The sequence below is a fragment of the Canis lupus genome, chromosome 16 (assembly GCF_048164855.1).
Source record: "Canis lupus baileyi chromosome 16, mCanLup2.hap1, whole genome shotgun sequence".
Lineage (NCBI taxonomy): Eukaryota > Metazoa > Chordata > Mammalia > Carnivora > Canidae > Canis > Canis lupus.
Window position 1 is genome coordinate 21778311 of NC_132853.1, and position 26638 is coordinate 21804948.

General features: G+C 47.1%; 1 protein-coding gene and 1 long non-coding RNA gene across 3 annotated transcripts in view; one reads left to right on the plus strand and one right to left on the minus strand.

Annotated features, from left to right (window-relative positions):
- Positions 1-26638, minus strand: part of ASIC2 (acid sensing ion channel subunit 2) — a 995000-nt gene that overhangs the window by 730637 nt on the left and 237725 nt on the right. The gene's annotated exons all lie outside the window — the stretch shown is intronic.
- On the plus strand, positions 4205-7773 carry LOC140607451 (uncharacterized). The gene is made up of 3 exons (XR_012009460.1): positions 4205-4730; positions 4927-5021; positions 6791-7773. It is a non-coding gene; the product is annotated as an uncharacterized lncRNA (long non-coding RNA).

Genomic DNA, 26638 nt, shown 5'->3' on the forward strand with positions numbered 1-26638 from the left:
ACATCATAACTTCTGGCCCTCATGCATACTCCTCTGTAATATGGCCTCCAATCTACCCACTGGTCTCATCTTCCACTTTTCACCACTATCACCTCACTCGAGCACTCCTACATCCAGGCCTTTGTTCCTTCTGTTTCCTCTTTTGGAACTACCCTTCCCACTATCTGTTCACATGAAAATCCCCTCTCCTTCAAGGCCATCCTCAAGACTCCACCAAAAGCATCTGGTAATTTGTCTGTTTGAACGTGGATGTGGCTGATTTATCCTTCTCTAATGGAATTTGGGATATATATGTCTGTCACTTCTACAACAAAGACTGGAAGTTTTGGTCCTATGTTTTCATCTCTGTACCTTCAAAGGGATTGGCACATAGATGGTTGATAAATGATTGCTGAGTTAAACAGAATCACAGTGAACAGATAGGAAGTAGAAAAGACAACACCCAACTGCTGGGCTCTTTGTGAGACAAAAAGACTGGGGCAGTCACTAAGGTTCCTCCAGTGTGTGAGTATTGCTCCTGCTTAAGTGAATGCCAAGCTGAGCTTCTGCATTTATGATTCATCCAGATCTTGTTCTTCACCCCTAAATAGTGTTTGTAGTTATTCAGTAAGACCCTTAAGACTTGATCAAATATCTGTTGACATATCCTTAAAGTATCTTCTCGTATATAAGTAACTACAAATGTCAATAAAATTTCAGCAGTAGTTATACGATAGGACTTGAGTAGGGAGTCAGGAGATCTCAGCTGTAGCCTCAGAAATATCATTAAATTGCTGCAGAACTAGGATAATTGGAGCTCCGTTATTTCATTTTTGTGCCTCTGTACACAGCAAAAGTGAGATAATTGGATGGTGAACAGTATGGCGCCTTATGATAGCATTCAGGCTGGGGATCAGTGGTCTGCCATCCTGGTCACCCATTAAAATCACCTGGGGCTTTACAAAGGGCACTTTCTGCCCTACCCCAACCGACTGATGCTCTCTGAAGTTATCACCGAGGCATCAGAAGATCTTTAAGTTCCCCCAAGTCATTCCAAAGGGCAGCCAAGGTAGAAAGCAAGCCTCTACTCTAGACCAATGCCTCTCAGATTTTTATGTGCATACAAACCACCTGGGGAACTCTGCAGAGTCTGATTCCTTCTGTCTGAGGAGGGACCCAAGAGTGTGCATTTCTAACAAGCTCCCAAGTGACTCCAGTGCTGCTAGTCCATGGTCCACACTTTAAAAAGCAAGACCCATTTTATTTTGTATAAATTCCTCAAGGGGCTCTTCTTAGAAAGAGCCATATAACCAACCACAAGATGCATTATTGGCCCCCATAGGTGTCTCTGAAATTTAGGTGCTAGCCACTCTTCAGACTCAGAGTTTCTAATTTCAGAAGAACCTAAAAAACTGTTCCAGAAGGCAATCAGGGCAATTAGGACGGGTCTAAAGAGAGTCACCACAAAAACAGATGCTTAAGAGACTGTAGTAAATAGCTGTGTACTCGGAAACATTGGATAGATGCTACTTTAAGGCCTCAAACTATAAACTAGTCATTGCATCCCCAGGACCCAGAGTCCCACAGTCTTAGCATTCTCCAAATCATCCTGGCAAGGCCCAAATGAATTCAGACAACACTTACTGATCCTCCATTGTGGCCGTGCTTATGTATTTATTGTCTCCCAGCCCCAGATTCACCCTTCTACATTCTGCTATATTATTCTGGGCCTGAGACTCTGCAAACCACTTTTCTCCTTTGCTCTCTGATTCTAAGGGGGCCCAATCATCCCAGTTCACGCACAACCCTCCCCGTTTTAGCACCTCAAGGTCCACATCCCAGGAAACCTTTTACTTATTCTCGCCTGCTTGCTATGAGGTTCTGCAAATCAGTGTCACCAGGAGGAGATTAGTAAGGGGAGAGAAGGGGCAGTCTTCTTCCTGGTTCGCTTGCGTTCCCGTCACCGCTATGCCAGCTGGTGGCAGGTGCCACCCACTCAGCATTCAGGGCCAGCTCAGGGCTCCAATCAGATGTCACAGCAGTTCAGCAGTGTCCCTCCTCAGATGTTCATGCCCCAGCCCCATAGGCTCCTCTCCTGAGTTTCTAGACTCTGATGATCCACTTTTTCCCTTGTTCCTCCAGCTCTGGGGGCGAGTTTCTATTTCTTGCATTTCTCATACACGTGTTACACCAGTGTGCTCCATTTAAACCTGTCTAAACATTTTTAATATGTTGAATTCCTTCTGATGATATGCCTCGTCTGGTTTTCCTGGCTGGTTTCTGGCTGGTATATCTGCTCTGTGCCAACTACTCAGCTGGGCACTGGAAATTTTAAGGCAAAGATGGCACAGCTGCCGCCCTCTAGTGGGAGGATAGATGAGTGTACCTCTATTACAGTGCAATGTGATAGGTGCTGAGCCAACTACACTCAAGGTGTCAAGGGAGCCCAGTGCAAGGGGTTCCCAAAATAGGGATCTGGGGAAAGCTTTCTGGAGGAGGTGCTGTTTGAAATGGATTTCAACTGGGGCCTTCACAAAATGAAGAAAAAAGCAATGGTCTTTCAGGTAGAGGGTATAGCCTATACCAAGGCATACAGAAGTGTAATAGCACAGCATCCTCTAGGAATAATTCTCCAGAGTAAGGTAAGGCCGGTGGATAGAGGACTAGTCAACAGTCCATAGACTGACCACTCCAGTTGTCTTAGTCTTCTCAGGCTGCTACAACAAATATCATAGGCTCGTGGCTGATATCACAGTTCTAGAGGCTCAGAAGTCCAAGATCAAGGAGCCAGCTGATTTGATTCCGGATAAAAGCCTTCTTCCTGGCTTGCAGACAGCTGCCTTCTTGCTGTGTCTTCACGTGGCAGGGAGAAGAAATGCTGGCGGTCTCTTCCTTTTTCTTACAAGGGCACTAATCACATCATGGGAGCTCCACCCTCATGACCTCACCTAGACCCAATTACCTCTCAAAGGTCTCCCCTCCTGATATGATCGCACTGGGGCTTAAAGCTCAAACATGAGTTTGGGGGACAGAAAATTCAGTCATAGCAGACCCTTAGTGCTAAGTTATTTGGAGTTGATCCTGTAACTTTAAGCCATTAATAAAAGATTTTTAAAAGGGGCCATGCCAGGGCCTTATTATCATGTCTATAGGTGGTTCCCGGGGTGGTCAGGTGGGAAATTGAGAAGGAGAGTTGATGCCTGTGAGGAGTGTGGCTTTTAAGTGAGATATAGCTTAATTTTACAGGCTGGAAACCCATGGTCTATGTTGTAAGAAACAGTTGGATGTCTTAAATCAAGCAGAATTAAAACCTAGGTAGGTCATTGCCTCAGGTATGCGGGGACATAGATATTTACACACACGCAGAGTCACAATTATTTGGTTGAAAGAACAGAATGGTTTCTTCTGAGAAGAGCATCTTAATTTGTCATGAAGAGGGGGTGGCCATTCTGATGGACAGCTACACAATCGTGAAGGCTCCAGAAAGCATGCTCTAGGCTTTAGAGCAAATGGATGATCCCTTAATTTTCAGGGACCCAGAAGCCACCGGGACAGGGAAGGTGCTTGAAAAGAAAGAGTTAACAGGTGAGGCATGGTCTTTTTCTAAGGCCAGGTGTAGACAACAACTAGAAATACAAAGGCAAACAGAAGGAAAATTCTCCAGCGAGCGGGGGAAGGTGTGGGTGCGGGGGCCAGAGGTCCTCGCAAGCAGAGTTTCCGGTTGTTTTGGGAAATGCTGTGAAGGAGTGAAAAGGCTAGTGGGAGGCTGGGACCATTTAAATGTACCTTTTAATATTTTTTCCAATTAAAGTCTGAAAGCCAGCCTGTAAGCCTAAAGTGCTGGAGGCCGTTAGCCACCCAAGGGAAGGCAGTTAGGCACAGATGGGCCACAGCTACAGAATTACAGTAAGTACACGTCCCAGGTCTAGAATGTTTCCACCACTGGGCCCTGTTCGATGTTAAAAGGGCCCATTTTGAAACCAATCAAAGATAATGTCACTTCACAGACTGAAAGGCAGCCAATGGGAACATGCTGTCCCCCAGGGAGGGTCCGCACAGTGTGAGGAACATGGACATGCTCCAAGGGCCACATTTCCTGGCAGAAACCCAAGGGAGAGGGAGCCATCGGGCTTCCTGAATGGCCATTCCTGGTGTTTTGATCATCATCACAGGATGTAATTGAGACCATCCCGCAACGTCCCACACTAAGGCTTAAGCACAAAACTCTAAGATGTCTAGGAGCTGGAGAGATGTGTCAGCACCCACACCTGAGGCCACTCTGGGGCCTCTGACTAGAAGCCAGAGGGGATGCTACAGCATTGGGAAACCAGGCGGGAATGTGGGTGTGAATGTGTGAACTTGGGGGCAGGAAGAGGGGATGAAGAATGAGATTGTCTTGCTCTGCCCCGATGGATCGTACATAGAGTGACTTCAGGCCTGGACACTGCACTTGAGGAGGGAGGCTGAGGGATCGCAGCAGTGGCTGGCTCCTGGAGGACTGGGAAGTGAGACAGGGGAGCTCTGGGGGTGTGAGGAATGGGAGGCAGAAGGCCCAGGAGCACCAGCCCTGCTCACTGCCATGGGACAGGTTGTCCTGTGAAAGATTAAGTCAGACCTGCCCAGAGAGGCCAGCGGGGAGAACCGGAAGAGACAAGAGGGATTCCAGGGAGACAGAGCACAGTGTGAGGAGAGGAAGACGTCTGGAGCAGGTAGTGGTGAGCGGTCCAGCAAAGCACTCGGGAACCCAAAAGGTACGCCACGCGATAACAAAGGGGGCCTCGTGCCTCTGCCTGCACACACCCTCACCCTGCTCTATTCTCTTCACAGTGTTTACCATGTGAAATGGTCCTGTTGATCTGTTGGCTTGATGATTATCTCATTTCTAGTAGACTATAAACCCTATTACAGCAAGGACCTTATCTGCCTTGTTTTCTGCTGTGTCCCAAGAACCGAGAACAGTGCCTGGCACCTGACAGGTGGTCATGTATATGGATACAGTGACAGAGGGGACACTAGTGAATGGCCTCACCTACCTTTTTAAGGTAGGTGTTAGAACTGGCTTTCAAGACTTAAAAAAAATCCCTTTCTCGAATGAACCCTCACTTGAGACCCCAATCCATAAAACAGATTAATGTGGCATTTTAATAATATACATTTATATCATAAGTCCCAATGTCAAACAATTATTCTTTAACTTATAATGAAAAGAATCACTGAGAACTGTGAGATTGTTTGGATAAACATTAATAAAATCTCTGAAACCGAGGCTACCAAAAGACCAAAAACATAATTTATTCCTCTCTTTTCTTTGGCTTGCGGAGCACTGAGAAAACCCTGATTCACGCAGAGAAGTAGCAGCAAATGATACCGGTCTCTAATAGCTCATCTGGCAATCTCGGGATAATTCTTTAATTAAACTGATGCAGAAACTTGAAAAGGGAGTAGCTGTAAAATTGAGCTAGAAAGTTGAATCTCTTATAGTTTGTAACAGTGGGTTGTGCCTCTTACCATACATTCAGCAGTCACACAAGAAGAGGCAAAGCAGACAATAAGTGCCAATTCTACTTTGATGTGTGACATTATCATGACTCTGATGAGTTATACATTCGGTTATAATTACACAACCAACCACTGGGCCATGCTGGGAGTCAAGCACCTTCTCTCTGCCTGACTCCTGACTGAACACAAGACTGTGTTTCTATGCTGTGAAACTATAATTCCCACAGATGTAGAAGCTCAGGCGTGAAGTTATCTTTTTAAAAAAATCAGTGCAGAGGGACACCTGGGAGGCTCAGTGGTTGAGCGTCTGCCTTCGTCTCAGGGCATGATCCCGGGGTCTTGGGCTCAAATCCCACATTGGGCTCCCCACAGGGAGCCTGCTTCTCCCTCTGCCTAGGTCTCTGCCCCTCTCTCTCTGTCTCTTATGAATAAGTAAATAAAATCTTTAAAAAACTTAAAATTGAAATTAAATAAATTAGTGCAGGTGATGCAACCTTCACAAGCAATGACTCATTTTCAAGAAGTTCTGATATAGATGTATAACCCTACTGGGGAGAAGGGGTCCCAGAACCACACAAAAGTGATCTGGTAAATACAAATTAATGTATTTATGGTTAAAATTTGGTATATGGCATTTTAAGTTGTGCATTGTTCTAAATGACTTTGCTGATTAAATATATGTCTGATATATATAAATGAAGTTTGAACTAAAATATCCTGCAGGATTCCTGCAGCCCTTGGACTTAAATACTACCAGATGAAGCCAAACTTAAGGGTTCCTTGTGAATCTGAGATTCTCTCAGATTGCCTGGGAGGTAGTCATAACCTTCCTGATGCATGAGGGCCCACAGAGACCACAGCAATGAGGGCAGACCAATTATGGGCTTTCCCACAAGACTTGCCATTATAAGCATCCGAGTAAGCAAGAACTATTCCTCCCAGATTCCCTGTCCCAACACTGAAGGTACTTCCATCATAATGGTGATGGCAGATGGGCACATAGAGAGAGAGATGGTGGTCACCAGGAGATGGAGAGTCATCAGCCCCCAAACCTTCACAGAGATGGCAGTGACCCTCATTTCCCTATGCCAGCAAAGGAAGAAACAAATTCCCCCACCTAGTTTAAGGGACTATCCAGTTGCCAAATATAAAGTGTGATCCTGTTTTTAACTCTATTTGTGATTATCAAATATTAGATTGTAACCGCTACCACCTTTTATTAAGTGCAAGATATTTTCATAATTGAATGATACAAATTATTTTTTCTAGCAATCTCAGAATTCTCATTTTTTTTCATATCCCTGTTTTACAGAGGAGAAAACTGAAGAATGTCGATGTCAACCTGGCTAAAGTCATGCGGCAAGCATTCAGGGAAGCCCAATATCATCATACCCTTACAGCTTGGCTCCAAAGTCCAAACCTTTAGCCACTTTAACATATGAACACATCATGGGGGGAAGCCAAGCTCAGAAGATAAAATGATAAGTTTTAGGATATCTGAGGTTTTAGAAAAAAAAATCCAAAATTACAAAATTCTCCAAAATTTGGTAAAGTTCTATAAACGTCAAGGACCATCCTGTTGATACCTAATTCTATTAGTTGATTGATACCCAGTTATATTAATTGATATTCAGGTTTCATCTTAGCTTGTGCTGAGACTTTTTTTCTTTCATGGAAACTTATCTCCAAATTTATTGTGTATGCCAAAGGGAAAACAGATTCACTCTCCATCATTTTGGTATACAACCGACATCACCAGGATGCTTTTATATTGTTGAGTGAAGGATGCACATATAAATGGAGCAGTGAACCCTGAGATATACAGTGGATGGGACAAAGAGGCGCCCTGAATGAATGAGCTAATATGGTGCAGCGGGAAAGGCATAATTTAGGAGTTAGACAGTGGCTCTGCCACTGAAGAGTGGTATAACCTTGGACTGTGCACCTCACCTCTAAATCTCAGTTTTCTGAGCTGAGAAATGGGGGTAATGTACTCCCACAGGCCTGCTGGGATAATGGAATGATCATATTTTAAATGTCTGCTACAGGTGGCCTTTTGGGATGCCTGGGTAGCTCAGTGGTTGAGGGTCTGCCTCTGGCTCAGGGTGTGATCCCGTGGTTCCGGGATCGAGTCCTACATCGGGCTCCCTGCATGGAGCCTGCTCCTCCCTCTGCCTATGTCTCTGCCTCTCTCTGTGTGTGTCTCTCATGAATAAATAAATAAAATCTTTTAAAAAAATTCTTTAAATGTCTGCTACACAGGAGCTGGCTCCCTGACATGTCTAAACTCTTCTTCCCCACCCTTAATTTTCTCATGAGATTTATGCACACGATTAAAATGACCTTATTTATCCAGTATATAAAATAAAAGTATCTTATCAAATGTCATGACAAGGAGTGATAAATGCTGATGAACTGTTCTCCATAGCTGAATAAAAGGCTGTGAGGTTGAGGCCCTGTGATTTCAGAGCCCCTGCTGCCTCCAACCTTGCCAATGTTCCTGTCAATATCTAACTATTTAGCTAAAACGGACTTTTTCTTCTTTCATGACTTTGGAATTGAGGGGGCTCTGGAGAATGCATGCAAAGATCTCCCTCCTGTTCTCCAAGTGACAGACAAAATGTCTAGATTTCCAAGAGCCATGGGTGACAACTGGGGACACTGGGCATAAGCAAAATGTCCTGAGTGAAATGTTGAAAAAGCATACAAGGCCCTCATGTCAGAGCCCAGTGAGCACAGGGTTTTTAGACAAGCTCTGGCTTTTGGCCCTTCTCCTAGGGAGGACATGGTACAGGGTTCTGGGAGTCAGCTCCCTCCCAGATGGGATCCGTGGGAGTGGACTCAGCAGGCACTGATGGTAAGCCTCGGCCAAACAGTCAGGCTGAAGCACTGGCTACAGTGCTCACTCGGCTCTCTACCAATGGCCTACATCCACTTGCTTCACTGCTCGATTCTGCCGAAGGCTGACTGGATGAGCCCTCTCCCCTACCTGGGGGTGCGTCTCCTGTTGCAGTGGCCTCACGGATAGCTCTGATGGCCAAGCCCTTGGCCATCACCTTGTTCTGTTCAATCTCATGTGCAGAGAGTGGGGCTGGTGACAGCGGGTGAGCCAGTTCTGAATTCAGCAGGTACATGGAAGACGTGATGTCACCTCTCCATAATGAGTATTTTTCAGTGAGCTGAACTGACAATTCCAATCTGACTCCTTTCAAAGTGGGATGTTTGCTGTTAAACACACATGCGCACCCACCCACACACAACAACACTGTCTATTTCTTTTACAGCCTACACCTGTGAGCAGCTGGGATTCCTGGTGATCACTTTCAGGAGCCTCAGTTTCTCTCCAGGGACCTGACCCTCCAAGGCCGAACCCAGATGACCAGGAAAGTAGTTTCTCATAGCTACCCCCCCCGCATAGATCCCAGTCCTGACAACTTTGTTCTGGCTGCCCACGGGCTCAGAGAGTTCTGGTTTCCCCCAGGCCTTTCCAGGGCTGTGTGGAAGAGCCCCCATCCCCAGCCAGGCACACCTAAATCCAGGTACCTAGAGGATTTGGAAGCAGCTCTGAGGACCTCCCCACATCCTCCCCAGGAGCAGAGACCTCTGAGAGGCCCCTGGTGGGAAAGAAAGACAAACCTCAAAGGAGCAATGTTCTGTTAGCTTTAGGTTCTATCACTGCCACGGGTTCTGGAAAAGAGCCACCTGTTCCTGGGGTCTCCGTTTTCTCATCTAGCGGGCAGGGAATGGCTCTGCTTTACCTGTCCGGCCAGCTCTGTGGCCAGCTGTCTACAGTGAGGTTATCAACCAGCCAGAGTAACTCCCAGGTCAATAGCGAACAGCCCACATAATCGATACTTCCCCAGCCTCTAGGCTGACACTCCATCTTTAGCTCTTCCTGCAATCCGCAGCTCCTGGTCTCCGGCCCCTTCCTGCCCGTGGGTGGGCACGCACAAAGCTCAGAAATGAGACTGATCTTGCTCCCCGGGTACATTGGCCCTTTCCCTCTACACGAGACAGCTTCCAGGGGCCCATGGTGCCCTCAGCTTAGCCATGGTAAACCAGACACAGCCCGTTCTCCCTATCAACCAGCATTTCTGAAGAGTCTTTATGTGCTGGGGCCAGAGAGGAGAATGGGCTTGTCCCTGCTCTCGAGGATGGCCTCGAGGGTGAGGCGGATGAGCCGATGGGCAAGGACAAAGCCCTGCGGTGTCTATAGTGTAGAGAGAAGCACAGAGATGGGAGTCCAGTGGAGGGCAGTCTGGGAAAGCTTTGAGAAGGAAGGAAGGAGTAAGCATTCACAGGGCAAAGGGGAGTCGAGGGGGTGGCAAGTGCGGGAAGCCTTCCAGGCAGAGGGAGATGCAGATGCACGGATCTGAGGCTACGTAGGAGAACAGCTCACTCTGGACGCCTTATGAGACACACACATTGTCCCCATTTGATAGAAGAGCGGACTGAACTCTAGGAGGTACAGATGCTCGCCTGGGGCCCCACGGCCAGCGGCCTGCAGAGCCCGAGATCCCTCCAGGACACACTCTGCCTTTCCAAGGAAAGGCTTGGCAACAGCGGCAGAGGTGCAGTTGCAAAGTGGAGTCACTGCTGCCTTTGCCAAAAAATGCATTAGCCTGGGGAGCAGAAGAGCTAACTGGGTGTCCAAGCCCTCTCCAAAGAGGACAGGAATGGGTTACTGCTAGAAGCAAAAGAAGCCCCCAGAAGCAGCGAGGTCTACATTCTCTCCTCTGTAAAGCCCAACAGGGGGCAAACAATCCCTGGTAACCTGGGGAGGGGAGTGTCTCCCCATCTTTTTTCTGACACAGTCAGCCCCTTAGGTACCGCACCTCTTGTTCCTCTGCGTCCTCGCAATCAGCCACCACCTGGGGGGCCTAAGAATGTCACCCTCTGTTTCCCATGTACGTGAGGGCTGTCATAACTTGTCAGCACCAGGGGCAGGCGCTGAGATCCTGTCCTCTCCCCTGCTTCAGAGCAGGCATGCTTTAGAAGTTCCAATGCTCTCAGGGATCTCTCGCTAATCTTTTTATCTGGATATTTATACAACATTCTGCAGAGCCGAATGCCTTCCACTTTTATAAAAGAACAAAAATAACAGCGTCAGCATTTCAGGCACACAGTAATCCCCAATTGCCTGCTCCCCGAGGTGCTCCAGGCAGCCACTGGGTGTGCAGGTGAGGGGGTGAAGAGGCTCCTGGCAGAGGGGGCAGGCTCTAGTCCAGGGTCCAAGGCCCATGATGTTACTGGGCTCTGTGTTCTGCCTGGGGGCTCAGTCAAGCAAAACAGGAAAACACAGAAAGGGAGAGGGAGTCATATTTGCTAAGCACACGATGTATTATTCGCTCATCCTCATGACAGGTAGGCAGTGTTCGGATTCTGCAGCTAAGGAAGCTGAGTCTTTGGGAGGTGCTAATGCATTTGCTGAAGTCACACAGCTCAGGCAAGGCTGATTCTGCCTACTGGTTGATTCTTGGACTATTTCTGCATTTGTGTTTCTGAAAATTGACCTAATTTTCATAATTCATGTATGCTAAAGTCAGAAGTAGAACCTGGACCCTCACTCTTCTATGCTAGTGAATCCATGTGATCATTCTTCAGGGTACTCATTCACAAACCTACGGTCAGGGTAACTCTGGGCCAGATCCTATGCTCAGTCCTCACCCTCTGGAAGCTCCATGGTAAGAACCAGGATTGAGAAGCAGAGGGAGAACAGCTGTGAGTGACCTACTGCCCACCTAAGTGGGCACTTCCTGGGAGCTAGTGATCTACTGCTTCCCTTCCAAGGGCCCTAGGAGGAACAGGTCACTATCATTCTCATTTTGTGTAGTTGAGGAAGCCAAGGAATCAGAGATGCCATGCAACTTGCTGAAGGTCGCATGGTCAATAAGGGATTAAGCCAGGATCCAAGCCCAGGTCTGTCTGACACCTAAGTCTATTGTCTTAAAAACCATACTATTTTCTGCCCAGACTCAGGGACGGCTGGGAGTCATGGCACCCACCCGTGGCTTTCTCAGGGAGGCCATCTCAGCTGAGTATGGAAGGTTGATTCGGAGTCAATCAAGAGAAGAATGGGAATGTCAGATATCCTGCAAGGCTGCATCAGAGACTGGGAACAGGGAGATAGCAATCTCTAAGTCAGGAGAAAGCAGGACTCAGGCAAGGAAAAGCTTTTCATGCCCTGCAGAAGAGTTTGGATTCTATCTCAAAGGCAATAGGGAGCCAAAAAGGACTTTATTCAAAGGAGGAGCTGATGTGATTTGCATCTGAGGAGGGCCACTTCTGCTGCAGCACAGATCAGATTAAGGCAAGACCAGAGACAAATAAATCAATGGGTGCTACTACAGACACTGCGAAGGCAGAGGCTGTAGGAACACAATGTATATTTTGAATTCAGGTATGTTAAAAGTTGTTTTTTTTTGTAAGAAACACATCCTGAAAAACTTGGCCCTTCACTTATTGCAGCTGATAGTCTAATTGTGCCTATCATCCCTTCATTACTGTTCCTTTCAGATGCTCCAAATAAGCAGGGATTCTGGTGCACGAGGGTTCTGGAGTCAGTTTTGAGGTTGGGAGCACAGGAGCAATGTATGAAGGCAGACGTGCCTGTATGACAGTCACCTCATCTCATTAAACAGTACGTCCATGAGGATTTCTGTGCATCAGCCCAAAATAAAATAAGAAAGTGAAATAAATGCTGAAGTGCTATGACCTGGATGAACGTACCTTTCCGCTCTGTCCCCGTGTGTGCTCACATCCCTCACACGCAGAAAGACAGCTCCAGGATACCATTTCTCTCTGTGTTTAGCTCTTCTTGCATAAATTTCCTTAAGCCTCTGGCAGCAATTACCACTTGTCTACTAGCAAGTACCAGCCGGTGACAAAGGGAGTGAACAATAGCAAATAGATATTAAAGAAAGAACTTGAGATCAGCTGATCTACTTAGTTTGACAGCCTGTTGTTGGGTTTTGTCTTGGGAGGGGAGGCGTTGTTTGTGGGCATGTTTCCTTTGGGTCGTGATCGGAGAATACACATACAATAAAGTTCATATTTTCTGTGGGTAAAATCATTGCTAGTTCTTTTGACAGGATGGAAGTTATCAAAAGTTGCAGGTGCTCTGCATCGAGCCCCGGGCATCCAGAGCTGCCTTTGCCAGGCCGGTCTGATTTTCCTATTCAGGTCATTCGACCACATTATTTCCTGGAACTTGGGGGCGTGCAGCATCTTGATGCCATTACCTGAGCCCAGAAATCCAATCCCAGCAAAATGGCTTGGGCCTGGCTGTTCCAGCCCATTAACCTACAGACAGGGTTGGGGAAACCACGTCCAGTGCTCGACGGCACCAGCGGTCTAGAGAACCGTGGGCAGAGGATGCCGCACAGACATCGCTGGTGGGCAACTTAAGAGACACAGCTCTAGCTTTGTTGCCTCTGAGTGAGCCTGGGCCTTGTTTTCCCCGTGTCTAAAAGGTAGAGATCTCAAAAAAGGGTGCAGGCAACAAAAAGATTTCGAAGTTCTCTTTCAGTTGGAAAACTTGAGGGTGTTGGGAGGAGCCGGCTCCCATGGGGAGGGATGAGCAATCACTGTCCTACTCAGTTCTCCTGGAGAAGGCTTTCTTGCAAGCAGGCATCCCCAAAGAGGAGGACCCTCAGTGAAGGATGACAAAGGGGAGGACCCTCAATGAAGGATGAGAACTCCCTCCTGCACTCTACTGTCACCACCCACAAGGGCAGGCTGATGTGTCAGAGACTAGGATGCAGGGGTGACACTATAAGGAGAAGACTGGGGTAGGGGGAGTCCGCTTTACTGACTGGACTGGCAGAGACAGGGGGCGGGGGCATCCAGGGTGAGAGATGAGGAAGCTCTCTTTTCCAATTCACTGCCCAGTTTTCCAGAACAAAAACGGCAACAAAAAAAGAAAGGTCTTTTTTTTTTTTTTTTTTAACTAATCTTTGTTCCTGCTTATTCTAGAAGATGGAAGCTGAGAATGTGTTTAAAGATCTAAATCAGGGTTCTCGACTTCAGCACTACTGACATTTTGTACTGGATGCTTCCTTCTTGTGGGGGCTACCTGAAGCCTTGTAGGATGTTTAGCCTCATCCCTCGTCTCTGCTCATTAGATGCCAGTAGCATCTCCAGTTATGACAACCAAAAATGTGGACAGGCATTGCCATATGTCCCCTGGGCCGGGGGTGAGGGAGGCAGTCATCTGCAGTTGGGAACCACTGATCCAGTGGGATGTTCTTGTAGAAACCTCATTTTGCCTCTCTCCCAAATGGGATAATCCCTGATCAGCTTGGTTCACAGAGTCGTTATGGGAAAATAAAGACAACGACCTAAGTGAGAAGTCCTGTTGCTATTTCCATGACCAAAGCTGGAGCATCCACCTCTAGGGGTCAGATGAGAGAGACCATCCCAGCAAACAGTGGACTAGGTTCTGGGATGCATGTCGAGTACGTGACAGATGTGTAGCTCCTGTGCCCCCAGCCTGCACTCTGGTGACTCAGGCTTGCTCTGCGTCACTGGGACCAAACCCTCCCAGCTTGTCTTCTGAGTATCAGACAGAGGAAGAATGCTCAGCAGCCAGCAGGCTGTGAGAACAAAGAGGAAAGCCTAGCTTCTACCCATCATCACCTGGGGTTCTTCTTTAATAAGGAAAACAGAGAAAGCTCATCTTCCTTCCAAGAGAGCAATGAGGACTTTTGCCAAAGCAGTTCACTCCTTCTAGAATCTTCTATATACAATGAAGCCACAGAAATCAGAGGCACAGGAAGTTTCCCTTGTGTCATCATCATTGACCCCTGAGGATTGTGGTCATTTGTAGGCTGGAATGGGGAGGGAAGGAGGCTATCTATAGGGTCAGGAGGGGACAAGCATACTATTAGTTTAAGCTTCTCCAAAGGCCTCAGGATAATCTATGTTCCCTTCCTGCTAGGGATTGGTAGCTATTGACCAAATCCAGGTCCTCTCCTGGGGGGAGGAAGGGCAGGAAAAAGCAGGTGTCTGAGCACCAATTATGTGAAAGCAACGTGCTGGGTTTTACATGTGTTATCTCAATCCAAATATAAGTCTGATGCTTAGTAATTTTGATTTTATAGCCTAGGAACTGAAATACAGAAAGGTTAAGTGACTTGCCCAGGATGACTGGGGAGTCAGCATTTTAACTCGGGGCTTTCTCATGGCAAAGCCAGGTTCCTTCCTCTATACTTCGCTGCCTTCTGATAAGATCTTTGTTTTTCCAAAGCAGAGACCAATATTTCCCCAAATTCACATAGTTCTTCAGTGGGTATCCAAGGGGCTCACAACTAAGTCAGGTGTCTTTACCATTGGTTGAGGTGAGGTTCTGAGAACTTGGGGGAAGGCCCAGGAGCAAGACGGTCCAATGAATAGCCTGCCATTATATGATGCCATGCAATGGGGCCCCTTTTACTCTAAAATATGATACCAACACAAACATTGCCAGGCAGCTTCCCATCCTACCGCCACCCTTGATAGAGGGATTAAATTCTAAGCTTTTTATCCCCCTCACAGATGGTTTTGTAATTTAATAAAAGCCATGAGACTTTCCTTTCACAAATGTACATCCTCACCCAAATAAATGAGTTGTACGCAATTTTAAGAAGGTTCTGTGCCCCTCAGCTTAAAATACTTCTCCCATACACATAGGCAGTTGACACCTATTACCAGGTAACAATGGAAGAGGGATTTGATAACATCCCAGAACAGGATTAGGACTTCGATCGACACCTTGCAAGGTGGGCACACCCCCAGGAGAGGCAAGGTGAGGATGGAATGCAGTGGAGGACCTCTCTATGGAGATTCCTTATAGGAGAGGGTGCAGGCCACGGGACGGAAGCCCTTGGGGGAGATGACTCATTCTTCTGGGACAAGGATCCAATGTGGAGTAGGCACCAATCATGTGCCAGACACCATGCATTTCTTCATTTCTCTGTGATCTAGAGACAAAAGGGCCATGGGGGCTCACAATGAAATTGTGTTTAAGGAATCTCTATCCTCATCTGCAAAATGGGAATGTAGCCTGGACAATCCCTAAGGAACAATCTCTAAGGGACAAGTTCTAATGGTTCTCAGGATCCTGTAGGAGTCAGGCGAAGTCTGATAGCAGTGCCTTCTAGAGTTTCTTCTGAGGTGAGCAGAAGGTCTGAATGGACTTAACAACAGCAGGAAGGATCATCAAAAGAAGAGAAAAATTCTGTCCAAATTCTCCCCGAAGAAACCTTACCCACATTTGTATCCTGAGGGGCTAGGACTGAGTCTGGTATGTTCACTAAAGGTTTGATGAATTTGATAAACAGGTAGTCACATAGGAAGAACATCGGATTGAGAGCCAAGAGACCAGAATTCTGATCCTGGCTTTCCCACTAGGTAGAAGCTCGAACTCAATCTCACAAATTCCGTAGATCTCAGTTTCCTTACCTCTAAATCACTTTTGTAAATCTTCCATTTCGATGCCACGAATTTATCTCCAAAAGAGCTGAGGTATTTGCTCAACAGGTTAAAAGTCTAAGACCCCTGATTTGACAGCCATTCTGACCAGGAGAAAATGAACTCAGTAGAGGTCAACTCTGGTGCAATACATCTCCTAGTGTTTGGATTGTCCATCCCAGTATGTGTTTATCATTTAGGAAATGAGGTAGGGAGGAGGCATGTTTCTTTGGTGGTTAATGGCCTGGCACCAACTCTTGCTGAGTTTTGGAAGCAAAAGAGTGAGATTCTGTGTGCTTCTGCACTGAAGACATGTGGGCATATCTGTTTAGAGGGTGGAGTACCTATTTATGAATACGTGTTGTGCAGACAGAGTGTGTGTGTGTTGGGGGGAAGTTATGTGTGCAGCACTGTAAGGTGTTTGATGTGGCTTTTGTTGGTGTGTGTGCATGTTCTGCGTATATCCATACATGTGCATATGCTTGTGTGCACACATAGAAGCACCCTGTACAGCAATGTGGTTCAGTGGTGAGCATATATATGCTTGGCACATGCATACAGGTGTAGTTCATGCTCATTCCTGGGTCACGTGCCTATTTGCATGCCTCTGTTGTGGCAATCTGTGCCACAACAGGGGTCTGAGAATCATGCCGCAGGACTCCATCAGCGCATGGGGTTTAGGGACAGGAGAAATGTTTTCTCTACAGGAGCAGAAGCTTCAGAGTGAGCAGAGTTGCTTCACATACTGTCCAGATGTGCCAAGTCACAGACACTTGGGTTGGCATCCCCTATGGATCGTCCTAATGATGTGTGTGCACAGCTGAGTCAGCTGGGGCTGAGATCTGGGACCTCTGTCACACAAGTGGCCAGTTCCCATTTGTCATCTGCCTAGGATGAGTTTTCCTGATGGGGTCATCTTTCCCTCTGCGTTGTGTGTGCTGGCTTGTGGTTATTAACATTCAGAAAGATCTGTGCTGTCTCTGTGGCTCAGTGGGGCTGCAGTATCTTCACTTCCCTCTGGTTGCTGCACTTGAACAGAAGCAGGTGGAACCTCTGACCCAGGTTTCTGCTGGGAGGACAGCTGGGTTAGGTAACCAGCTAGGCTACCAGTGCTTTCCTTTGAGATGGGGGCAGGGGTGGAGATGCAGGCAGTAGTCTGGCCAGAGGAGACACTCTTGTAGGTTACCAACTGGAAGAGCTAGGTTGCTGGGGAAGGCAGATGGGATGGCACAAGGAGGGAAGGATGGGATGTTGTGAGATGCCCCCTCCTAAGTGAACATAATTGGGTCCTTGCTGCAGCAAGAAAAGAGTCAGGAGCTAGTCAACCCCAGAATCCTGGTCTGCTCCTAACAGGCTATGTGAGCTGGGGTCAGTTCTTTACCATCTTTGGGCTTTAAAGCTCCTATCAGGAAAATGCTACATGCATGATAAGGCACAACAGCTTGTAATTGCATCATGGTGCAGAAATTGTGGGGTTTGGGTCCAACAGGGTGAGGGGTGATTCCAGTCTCTGCCACTGAATAGCTGCATGATCCCAGATGAGTGAATCTGCCAACCTGAACTACATGTAAATTCAGGATTAATAATATTATGAGCCTCAGATGGATGTTTTGAGGATTAAATGAAGTTATTCTAAAAGTGGATGGAACTTGACACAGTTATGATGCTGGTTCTCTGGTGGAGAAGCTTCTAGATGTGTTAGTTGGTTGTAAACCATGGATGTGAGGAGTAAAATTCATGTGTATCCACTCTTGGCTTACTGGACTAGGAGACACTGGGGATAAGGATGATAGGTAGAGGGTGGAGGGAGATGCTATGTGTTTCCTGACACACTTCAGAATGTGCCTCCTTTCTTGTAGTCTCACTGAAGGAAGGAGATTAAGATCAGGATGAAGCCTGAGTCCCCACATCTTCCAGACATGGCCCCAGAAAGGCCATCTCTACCACCTTCTCATGAGATAGGTAGAGCCTAGGCATGGTTCAAATTATAGTCAAGTCATCTGGCACAACCCAGTTCAATGATCATTGATGCTGGCTACACACCAGCATTGTGCAGGGCCCTGGACAGTCAGAGACCAAAGAATTTTAAGGTCCTTGTCCCTGAGAAGCTCCCAGTGTAAGGAGGAAGGAAAGGAGAAAGGGAGAGTTAGAGAGAGAATGATCTAGGGGAAGGGGAGAGAAAGAAAGAAGTAAACAGCAAATTGTGTGTATTACATAATAATACTACAATGAAAGTATATACAGGAGACACAGTACACCAATGGCCAAGAACAGGGGCTCTGGCATCAGACTGGCCAGCTAGCTTGGAGCCAGTAAACTAAATTCTGTCTCTCCTTTTGTGGTCTGAGGACAAGTATCAGTACGGGTTTCATCAGGTCATTGCAAGAATTTAATAAAATAATGGGCAGGGATCCCTGGATGGCTCAATGGTTTAGTGCCTGCCTTCAGCCCAGGGCATGGTCCTGGAGTCCCGGGATTGAGTCCCACGTCAGGCTCCCTGCATGGAGCCTGCTTCTCCCTCTGCCTGTATCTCTGCCTCTCTCTCTCTCTCTCTCTCTCTCTCTCTGTCTGTCTCTCATGAATAAATAAATAAAATCTTAAAAAAATAAAATAATGGGCAAAGCATTTAGAATAACACACAGAAAGAGTGTGATGCTAGCTGTTATGTTAATTGTTACAGGAGTAGTAGCATCAGTAGTAATGGTAGCAGTGGTGGTTGTTGGTGGTGGTTGTTCACTGGTATTAATAGTAATGATGGTAGTAGTAATACTAGTAGTGTGATAGAGGTAGAAGTATTAATAGCAGTGATGTAGGTGGTAGCTGTGGTAGTGGTGGCAGTAGGCGGGAAAGGCTCAGAGGACACAGCAGCCTTCTCCACGTGGAGGTGCAGGACAAGTGACCCAGACAGGGAGAGCTCCCTGGGTTGTGCTCGAGGCCGGATGAGGATGCACGGGTGAGCTGGACGCAGGAACTGCAGCATCCCAAGCAGAGCTCACAGCACCAGCAAAGGCCCAGAGGTATGAGAGACTATGATGTGCTGTTTGCAGACCAGGCTTGGGTGCGGCCTCTCAGTGCCCACTCTTGGAAGGCCTTGACCAAGCTCACCTCCGGGGCCGGGAGCTCCAGCGCTTCAGGGGGTTGACGAATGCCCATGCTGTTCTCCATCACCCCTCTCAGCTGCTTCTGAAATTTGAGAGCCTGACCCCCCACCTGCAGCTATCCTCACACCAGCTCTGGCTTCCCAGGGCCCTAGGCAACTTTTCTATTCCCACGGAGTATACCTTACAGTCTCCTGGTGCCATCCTGAATGTGGTACATCTTTCACTGGATGTCTCAACCCTAGGCATCAGAATTCACTAATAGCAGAATTAAAGGCTCAGGTTGCACAGGAATATCTCTTAATTTCACAGAAGAGAATTTATAGGGGTGGGGCAGGGGAACTGGAGAAGGAGAAGACCAGGTATAAGCGGAGAGGTGAGAGCAGTAGAGGCCCTGGCACAGAACAGAGAGCATGCTGTTCTAGTGTTTTCTCTTTTCATCTGTCCCACCCTGGTTCAGGGAATCTACCTGGACCCCCGACACCCCCTACTGGGAGGGAGGGAAGAAGGAAAAGCGAACAAGTGAGAAATGAACTCAGAGGTCACTGGAGCCTTGGGTAAGACTCATGTGGACCTCACCTGCCACTGAGTCCAACCACTTACCCTACAGAGGCACACACTGGAGTTCAGAGGCCCAGGAGCTGTCCAATGTGCAGAGGGTTCATTTTGGAGGTGGGTGGACAGAGGCTCAGAGACTGGCCTGAGGTCAGACGCTAACACAGGAACTGGGATTCAGACTGACGACAGCTTATCCTTTGTGCCAACCGAGCTCCTATGAGCCACTACTGCAGATTCAGGAACTGCCCTTCAAGTAGGAAAAGTGACTATTCTAAAATCCTATAGTAAATTGGGAGTGGAGCTAGAAAGATCTGAGATTTCTGACTCACCTTCCATTATAGTACCTGGAATTACCTGGAACTGAGCTCCCCACCCCCCACCGCCCCATACCCAGCAAATGCTTGTTCAAGGTCAGCATCCTCAGTGGCAAACTGCTGTCCATCTCCCCAGGCTTACAGCTTGAGCTCTAGTGAGTATCAAGGAGAGCTCAGGTAGGGGGACACATTCTGTACAGAGCCGTCACTTTACCTTAAAATAGCAGCTATCTTTGAGAATGACATTCTAATGTCCATTGCCCATGGAGGGAGGAGAGTTCATCCCTCTGTCCCAATGGGAAAGGCCCGGGATGAGATGTCAGATAAACTCTCTGTCACTGGACCAGCCAGGTCCAGTCTCTCCTGGCCTCAGTAGCCTCGTCTTTAATCCCCAATATGATGGAAGGTAGAGATGTGGTTTTCAGGATTAGCGCTCTTAGAAGGAGACAGGTGAGACCCTGCTTCCTCTCCCCACTCTCCAGCACCTGAGGATACAATGAGAAGATGGCTATCTGCGAATCAGGAAGCTGGCCCTTACCAGACACCAGATCTGCCAGCACCTTGAACTTCCCAGGCTCCAAAACTATGGGAAATAAGTGTTTGTTGTTTCTACAGTAATTTATTACAGCAGCCCAAACTAAGCAGACATTACATTTGAACAATACAAATACATTCTTAACATAATCATAAAGAAAAAAAAAGAAGAGCTCAGAACACCTGCAGCGGGTACCAAAGCCAGGCAGATTTTGAGCTCTCATCCTCAGAAGAATGCCCACAAGCAGGTGGGTAGACACAGGTGGGCCAGCCCCTACCTTCCACCTCAGCACCATTTCTCCCTCATCCTTAGGCCACCTGCTCAGAGGAAGACCCTGGGCCACACACTTTGCATAAGTTAATTTGTGCAGTAGCCTAGAAAGGAGAGTGAACAAGCCTCACTCTACAGACTTGGGGACCACAGATGGGAAATGAATAATGCCTGTGATGCCAAACTGTGCGGTACCACAGCCCTCTCTCTATACCCCTCCACGTGGCCTCCCTGCAGGGTCCAGCCTGCTGCTTACAGAGAAATGGCTAATGAGGGGCTCTGCGCTATCAGCCAGGGACCAATTCCCTCTGTGCTCTCAACTACAGATATGAATTTTGTTCATTTCAAAGACCTCATTAACGCCGGGGTTAGTGGAAGCAGCTTCACAGCTGATTTATCTTTAGGAATCAAAGACAACCTGAGCCCTCCTGAGCATCAGGGGCAGAGCTGCTCAGTATGGCCATCTCTGCTGCTCGCTCTCACCTCCCAGGTGGTTCCAGCCAGAGTGAGGGCCTCAAGTGCCTCTCACAGGGGATGGATCATAAGAGAGCAGAATTATGCCCAAAGGACCTTTGGGCTCCCTCTGGGAATCCAAACACACACTTGTGCTGGCTTCAGCCAGGTCCACTGATGGGTTGTTGGAGGTAGAGGCAACCACTGCACCATTCCAGACACAAGGATGGGATGTATACTAGGGTTGTAGGGAGACCTTGTTCTATCACTAACTCAGCGTGTGTGACCTCTGAGCCCCTGCTCAGTCATGTGAGCGATCAACTCAGGAGGTCATCGAGGTCCCTTTCAGCTCTGATACTGACATGGTGCAGACCTATCCAGGAACTGAAGCTGTCATTGGGAGGATAAGACATATTCATTCATGTAATTCATAGTCATTGAGTACTTGCTACATGTCATCCATCATGCCAAGTGCTAGGGAGACAGGGGCAGTCATGTCCACATGCATAAATACCCCTAATAATTTTAAGTGGCATGACAAAAGAAGCAAAGGAGGTGTCAAAATAACAGTGCAGTGTTATATGCAGTTCACTTCAATCCAAGAAGGAATCATAGTGGATAGTGGATCCAAGGTCAAAAGATATGAGGGGGTTCTCCAGGTCCAGAATCTGTGGCTTCAGTTCCTAGGTCTGTCTGCAGCACAGGAAAACCTAGCCTGACATTCAGTGCTCTGCAGGCATTCAATGAGTTTGTTGCAAGAAAGAGGAGAAGAGCAGAGTAATGAGGGAAAAGGGGAAGGAAGAAGGAAGATAGCTCAGGGAAGACAGGTAGGCGTTACCACTCTCACCTATTAAGATAAGAAATTCAAGTTCAGTCAGGAGGTTAAGTGGCTCACCCAGTATCACACTGGGAGCAACCGACAGATCTTAAGTGTGGCATGAGATCCCTGTCCACCCAGGCTCCCAGGGAAGGCCTCACGAAGGCACAGTGAGGAAGAGGGGAATGATTGAATGACTGGAATTTAGTAAATCAAAACAAAGCTGGAGTTGGCAGTGAGAGAGGCAATGTGACCCGGGGGTGAGTGAGGGGTGGTCTTCCTTATATATGTTCCTAACCCAGCGTGAGAGAGACCGGGGGACAGTAGCTTGGGGGTAATGGCATTAGAATCCTGGCTCTGCCATATAACTGCTGAGTGGCTCTGAGGAAGGCTAAGCCCTGGTTTCCTAATTTTTACTATGGACATTATGGTGTCTCCTTTCTAGATTTTTCTAAGGATGAAATAAGATAAGGCATGAATGGTGCCAGACATGATTCCTGCTCAGTAAATATAATACCTCTCACTTTCCTTTCTGTAGGAAGTGAGGATGGTGAAGAGAAGGGCAGGCTGCTCAGAGTTCTTGAGCTGGGGTATAAAGTCACACAGGATAAGCACTGCCTTCCTTTCTGCTTTTCCTTCCTTCCTTCCTTCCTTCCTTCCTTCCTTCCTTCCTTCCTTCCTCCCTCCCTCCCTCCCTCCCTCCCTCCCTCCCTTCCTTCCTTCCTTCCTTCCTTCCTTCCTTCCTTCCTTCCTTCCTTCCTTCCTTCCTTCCTTCCCTCTCTAGGAGGCAGAGTCAGTGACATCTGCATGGTCAGATGTGAGGAGTCTAGGGCCCCTCCATCCTGGGGGCATATAGTCTACCTGGAAATGGGATATAGTGAAGTACTGGAATTAATAAAAAGCCTAAGCTGAGCAATTACTTATCTGATTACTTCTTTCCAACGGTAGACTTTTCTATGCTACATAATATGGAAGCTGCCTGCTTCTCTCTTAAAAGCCAGACCAAAGGTTGAGTAATTCTGCAACAGTAGAGATTGGCGGCTAATACCAGAATCATGTCACATAGTTGCTTCTAGGACTTCTTGCTATGCTGAGTTTTTTGTTGTTGTTGTTTGTTTGTTTGTTTGTTTTTTACTTAGTTTTGTTTCCATAGCATGAGTTCATTCACAGGTAGACTTTTTGCTGCCATTCTGAAGTTCAGAGTTAAGTAGTCCATGAGCTCTGTGTACAGATGCATGCCTGAAGAGGTGGACACCAGCTGACCATTCATCCTATCAGCAGAAATGACTGTGTACGTACAACGTACCCCCACACTGTGGTGGACACTGGAGGTGCAGGGGGTAGTAATTCAGGCATGATCCCTATCCTCCAGAGTTCACAGCCTTGGTCACTGAACACCTAGTGCCCACAATCAAACATCGCCAGTGGAAATATGAACTAGCGCACTCCTTTTGGAAAGCAGTCTGTCAATAGGTATCCAGAGTCTACACACCATTCACTGCTGTTTCACTACAGTAACTCTTCTACTCCAAGAAAACGATCCAAGATATTAAAAAGAAGGGGGGAAACCCCTCTATGTAGGAAGGTAGGCATTTTTATGTTAGTCTTAAGAGCAGAAAATTGAAAACCATCTTAATGTTCAATCATAAGGGAGTGGTTAAGTAATTTGGGGTACACTTACTTTGTGGGATAGAAGGGAGTTATTAAAAAGCCAGAATAAAGAGTATCCAGTGACATGGAAAATGTCTAGGGGACAATGTTAAATGAAAAATGCCAGATTCAAAATTGTTTATGCAACAATATCACAGCCATGGAATATTTTTTCACATTCGCATGGTACCTTGCAGCTTTCTGAGGTAGTTTCACATGCATTATTTAATTTTGAAATTCATGGCAGCTCTTTAATAGAATCAGGCGAGGCATTATTATTCCCATTCTGAACATGAGGAGACAGGTGCAGTGAGGTTTATGCATCTCATAACCACCAATTTCACTTGCATTAGAAGTGTGGAGAATTGTTACCAAAGCTTTGAAACGCGTTGACTTCTCTTCATGCTTGACACCAGCTCGAGAACTTGGAGCAGCCTGCCCCTTCCCTTCCCATCCTCTCTGCCTGCGAAGAGGGAAGTGAGAGGCCTCCCATTGGTTGAATTCAAGTCATAATGTCTCACAACTGCTGCACCTCCACTACTGCGGTTCCCCGTAGCCAAGTTCTCTGAGCTTCCACTCGGGCACTGCTGTGGCCGGAGATGATTTCTTGCTACAGCATATGAGATATCCCTAGGATGCACGGGCCTTCATTCAGTGACGGTCAAGCAATGACGAAGCAATCAGGGACAGGTGGGGAACAGTGGTATTTAACTCTGTTCCAGCAGCTGCTCCCCACTTCTCTGGGCCCTGAGGTAGCCGCCCCTTCGACTCTCCTGCCAGGACTTACCTCCCACTCTACAGACTTTTCCCCCCTCTTCACCATTGCCCCAGCCTTCCCTCTGCCACTACCTTGTTCCTGTGTTCTCTGCCTTGCAAGAGGCCCCGATCCTTTGAGGTCAGGTAAAGTGAGCCTCTCTGGGGGGGGGGGGGGAGAGTTAGCTGCCCCAACCTCTGTTTTGCAAACACCGTGTAACATTCTCCTTTAACATTTGCTGCACACTGTATTTCAGCCCGTCCCACAAGACTGTGAACGTTCAAGAACACAGAATACACAATTCCACCTCTTCTTCACAAAAGCATCTAAAATAGACATCTTTTCGATCCCAATCCTGTAGTTGAGAAACAGGTGCAACCAAGTAGGCAGCTAGTAAAATAGCGAGTACCTGGCATGCCCCTATCCTATGCCCCACATCTTCTCCTGGGACTCCAGCTCTTCTGTAATAACCCAAGCCTCCCTTCCACAGCTGAACAAGTGAAAGAATTACTGACCGATCAAAGATACTCCTCAACAGCATCCCCTCCCTGTGCACCTGTGTGCGCCTTCCTTCTGATGACACAGGGTGTCATAACTCAGAAAAGAAGCCCGATGTGGCCCTTCTAGGTTTCTGGTTCATGGCACAGTCGGCGAATGTTATACACCAGATGGAGAGGGGTAGCTGGGAAGTGAGCAGCTTGGCTCCGGTTCACATGGGAGCCCCCACTCAGACTCCTGCCCTTGAATTCCATATGATGCTTTTAGCCCCAGAGTATTTTACTTGAGGATATTTCACTGGGTTTATATCCCTTGTGCCTGAGAGAGCCCTGATTGGGACATGGGGGAACACTGCACAGGAAAACGAAGCCTGGGGAATCAGGTAGCTCAGGTGACCTGACAAATGTGTGCAGACGCCTGGGAATGGACTAAGCATCAACTCCTGGAGTCTGCGATTCCTCTCTGCTCTATGGTCTGTTCCCTCATAACTGCTAGAACCAGAAAGGACTTTCAAGATTACCTAGGCTGCTGTTCCCTTTAAATTATCCTATAATCAGCAGCTTATTTTCTTGTCAGTCCTTCTGGTGTTGCCTAAGGAGAAAGTCTCAAAGTGGTATTAATACGCCTCTTACAAGTCTCTAAACATTTGCTAATTTTTTTTTTTTAACAAAGAGAGAACAAGTATTGGGCACAGAGCCTTGGCAGAAAACAACGTCTAGTTACAAGTTAGCAACACTGTTTTTTGTTTTCATTATATGCATTTTTACAGTTACCTTCTATTTATGGCGAATGATAATATTTTACCATTTGTGTAGTGATTTAAAGTTCCCGTTATAAATACACACATTTCTGGGGGAAAAAAGAGAGTCAATCTGAAGAAAAAAATTGTATGAATAATAGCTTGGGAGGCATGCAGGTACAGAACAAATCATGAAAATACGGAAATAACGCAACATTTGGGAAATGCTAGTTAAGTCCAACCAGCTATTTTGCAGGTGGAACAGAAGCCCAGAAAGGGCAAGTGGTTTGCCAGAGATTGCCCAGCCAGCTCCTGGCTCAATTTTCCCACCTTCCTCTGCCATGCGTATCTCCAAGAGTTCTTTCTGTATTTATTTTGTGACTGTTAAAGAGAGGGCCAACAAAGCGTTCTATCAATGGGAAGGAGTACAAGGGTTGGGATTGGAGGAGGGGGAGGGGCTGTGTTCTGGATTCCACAGCAATGGATAGGCACCCTGTGTTCCATGTGGTGTCAGCAGTATGGCAGGCACCTCGGTGGCATCATTGGTGACTCATTGACTGAACAGAGCTCAGGGAGAAACAGACCATTAAGAGCTTACAATACCAAAGAACAGTCATAGCTTATAAAGCAACATTAATAAAGACCACAAAGATCTACCTAAGAGAGGAAAATGAGTCTCTCTGCCTCTGTAAATAAATCCATGGCTTGCAAACAAAAACAGGCCAGAAAAACCAACTGCAAATGCACTCCTAGAAAAGGAGACCAGATGTCCCTGGAATCTTTTTAATTAAATTGTGAGTCAATTGCAAGCCAGAGGGTGGGGGGCTGAGGGGAGTGGAATTTTGCTTTCTAAGACTGCCAGATGCAAAGTCCAATTTCCAGGATAATATATCCAGGGTGGAGGAGGCTTTCCAAAATTTAATTACATATTGCCTAGCAACTGAGGAGATGAACAGGAATGAAGTTGGGGGGCCTGGGGTGATGCATTAAAGATGTTGATGCCCCAGGATGGAGCATGCACATTG